This window comes from Musca vetustissima, unplaced genomic scaffold (genome assembly GCF_032173495.1).
Source record: "Musca vetustissima isolate MV318-11 ecotype Yass unplaced genomic scaffold, APGP_CSIRO_Mvet_v1 utg2180, whole genome shotgun sequence".
Classification (NCBI taxonomy): Eukaryota; Metazoa; Arthropoda; class Insecta; order Diptera; family Muscidae; genus Musca; species Musca vetustissima.
The window spans coordinates 416322-420208 of record NW_026887089.1 but is presented as its reverse complement, the minus strand read 5'-3'; the positions used below and the strand labels follow the sequence as shown (position 1 = coordinate 420208).

The window sequence follows — 3887 nt, the reverse complement described above, 5'->3', positions numbered from 1 at the left end:
GAAAGTCGGTTTTGCGGGGGAGGAAATAAGAATAGATTGGGGATTAGAAATTAAGATCATAAATAAAATTTGCTGGGTGAAGGTGTCATGATGAGATCAAGAGGATGATTAATTGTTTATTTTTCATTGTTGATAAGACATACAGAAGACCGATCGAACTCATTTAATATGTATAGTGTAAAAGACCCATCGATAATCTACATAGGACACATATAGATAAAATACCGACTGATGTCCTTCTAAAGGTATTCATTGCATAAAAAGCTTTATATAGAAACCCTAGAAATCCACGCCTCTATTTATAATAGTCCTCGTAAAAATCATACAAAAAATGTTCGCCCATAGTTCTAACTTAGGACAGAATTCGAATAATCCTATTAAAAAAAAAACTACGGCTAGAGCTCTAATACTCCTATTATAAAAATCAAGCCCAGAACTCTAACAGTTCTGCATTGAAATTCTTGAAATATTTCACTCCTAGAACTGTAATAGTCCTTGTAAAAACATTCCCAATTTGAACACTTATAATCCTTGCAAAAAATAATACTTTATAAAATCCACGACAATATCTCTAATAGGCCTCTTATTCCGCACTACAGCTCAGATAGTCCTCGTATTCCACTCTTAGATCTCAGATAGTCCACGTAAAAAATGCACAATCAGCTCAAATAGTCCTCGCAATAAAAAATTAAAAAATGCACGCCTTTATCTCAGATAGTCGTTGACAAAATTAATAAAAAATCACTCCGATTTTCACTAGTCAAAATTAATAAAAAACCACGGAGGTCTTTGAAAAATATTCGTTAAAAAATCTACGCCTTAGCAGGACCTTAAAAAAGTATTATTTAAAAAATCTACGCCTTAGCAGGACCTTAAAAAAGTATTATTTAAAAAATCTACGCCTTAGCAGGACCTTAAAAAAGTATTATTTAAAAAATCTACGCATTGGAAGATTTTTTAAAAATATTCTTTAAAAAATCTACGCTTTGATAGGTCTTTGAAAAATATTATTTAAAAAATCTACGCCTTGGTAGGTCTTTTAAAATAGTCTTTAAAAATCTAAGCCTTGGTGGGTCTTTAATTTTTACTACTACTACTTTTTGGCAGGCCCTAGTCAATATTATTTAAAAATTCCAATGTAGCTCTAAAATAGTATCTTATATATGACGAAAAACTTCTATAGAATTAACATCTTCTACCGGTATTCTATACATAGAATTAATATAGGTCTTCTATACACCTTCTATAGGTCATCTACAAATATCCAGAAAATATTATAAAATCTTTGAAAGGTCCCTTTAGGTATCTGATATCACCAATGAAAGAATGACCAATGAAGAGATAAAGAAAATATTTATGGATTTCTTCAAAATGTCTGGAATATCGTAAATAAGTATCGTATGTGTTTATATGATGTGTTTTTTGTTGTTTGTGATAATAATTTAATAACTTTCACTTGTAATAAAAATGTGTCTGTGTGTGCGTTCCAATTTTCTTTGCGCAAATTGATTTCTTTCCGTACCGTTTGATGTTCGCATTATTTTTTTGGTAACAATGCAATTTATTGCCTACCTTACTGTTGCGAACGAATGATAACCCAGATAAGATTAGGAGTTGTTTTTGTTAATTTTTTTTGTTGTGTCTACTCCCAAAAAAGCACGTAGACCTCTAATACTATTGCATAATTTGTTTTTGTTCTCTAATGAAAACTTAAAGGTTTTTGTTTAATATGACGTCGATATATTTACGTAAATACCAGTGGCGAATAGGAATTTTCTAAAAAGTTTTGATTTATTTGAGAATGATAGTGCAGTTATCAGTGATGGGTCTACTGAGAATCTGATTTGCAAAAATCAATATTTGCAATACTGTTATCAAAAAAATCAGTTTCTTAGGGGTTTTGTGACACCCTTCAATAGAGTGCTGGATAAAGTGCCATATTTCGTGTGCATTCAAAATGAAGTAATTAATTTTGATGCATATATAGAAATATATGGGCAATATTAATCAGTAGAGCAAATCCTCAAAGAATATTGTCAATATCGATATATATTTTGGTCTGATCCCTTTAAAAGGTACCTCTAAGAGATTTTTCTAATTATAAAAATAATTAAATTTTTTAGAAACATAACCTTAATACAGGCCCTAAAATGTAGTCCCCGTTTAAAAAAGCCCATTAACATTTTTCAAAAACTTTAGTCACTGTTGCTTTGAAACTCTCGGAAGCGGGATTCGCTATTTCATATAAAGTAAACGATATGTGTATCCTTTCATTATACCCTCAGCCTATGTGCTTCATCAAAATATCATTTCAGACAGTTCCAAGTCAATTTAAAATTGTCCGCCTGTCCACCAGTCTTGCTGACTGGTGAACACAATACTCTCCGAAGGGATAAATTTAAATCAAGTTCGAAGATAGGGCATTTAGGTCCCCTCATCCACAAAGTAGTTTACCCCAAAAGGCACACAATTTAAAGATTAAAAAGGCCATGTGAAAATCCGAATTGATCCCAACATTGCGCATTGTAATATTTTTATTAAGTCTAATGATGGAACATATCGATTTAATTTTTTTTTTTTTTTTTTTGAAATCTTATATCGAGTATCGGATATGGTCTAACATTGCACGTTGTGTACCATTTTCAACGAGAATGGAATCTATTGACCCATTTTTTGACCTACAAAGGGTCACAATTATTAAAATTTTGTAAAAGCAAACTGAATATTTAAAAAATTTAATTTCGATGAATAAAGAACCGGTTTTCAAAATCGTTGAACCCGATTTTCAGATAGTAAAACCGGTTGCAGTAAATTATATGCATATCATTAACCCTTTCAGTGTCAAAAAATGTCGTTGAAATAAAAATCTAAAATGTTGTACTTAAGATCATATAAAGAAAGGCACAGAGTTTAGAAAAAAAGCAATTCTTATTTTAACCCTCGGACAGTTTTGTCTGTCTTTCAGCAAAAACAAAAACATCAATTGTAACGGTACATAGGATAACCGAAAAATCGCAAAGAAAGAGAGTAATTTTAAATGTCGAATATATTCGACAAAAACACTGAAAGGGTTAAAAATCTAGTAAACAAACGTGTTAAATTTTTTTTAACCGGACTATTATCGGTTTTATTATCTGAATATCAGGTTCAAAAATATAGCTCTTAAATATTTTTGGTTCAGATTTCGATAATTTTTATATAATTTTTTTCCGATTTGGTGAAAACTGTGCACCAGAGATCATAGATTTTATCGTTTGATACGGAATTGTTAAGTTTTTTTTTTTTTTTATTTTTGAAATTGGGTATTTTTTGGTTATAACCCGAAGCTGGTTTTGGCACCTGGTAGAATTTTAAAAACCCATATCTGTGGAAGCATGGACTTTTTTCAACAAATTAATTACATTTTTGTAATTAATTTGTAAATAACTTGTAACTTTAAACGCTTCCAATTGATATCCCTCTTGTTCTTAGTTCATTTTAAAAGGCATGGAATCAGCGGAATTTTGGTATCTGATATCTAAGGATGGATTTGAGCAAGAAAAACATTTATAACGTATAGTGTCCATATAAAAATCCCGATCAATAATAATTTTTATTTATTTAAATAAATATAATACCTTTTATTGAAAATCGATGTTCTACTCGCCACTGGTGATTATTTTGACATTCTCAGAGAGAGGGGAGTCAGAGCTTAATATAAGGGAAAAGTGAATACGTAAATAAGAGAGTATTTATAAATTGTTTTCCTCATGATCCTCTCACTTTCTCTATCGCAAAAAATTCAATTTCTCTTAAAGAAACTAATTGACTTGTTGGACTCCCAACGTATTACTTTTTCCATGGAAGAAATTTTCACCAACGAGTATCTTATATAAAAAATAATACCG

The 3887-nt window shown here is 30.5% G+C and overlaps 2 protein-coding genes across 6 annotated transcripts in view; both read left to right on the top strand.

The window, feature by feature from the left end:
- Window positions 1–3887, top strand: part of LOC133334653 (pyrimidodiazepine synthase) — a 220473-nt gene that overhangs the window by 61289 nt on the left and 155297 nt on the right. The window lies entirely within an intron of this gene.
- The window catches only part of LOC133334648 (putative uncharacterized protein DDB_G0291608), a 323326-nt gene that overhangs the window by 286374 nt on the left and 33065 nt on the right, over window positions 1–3887 (top strand). The gene's annotated exons all lie outside the window — the stretch shown is intronic.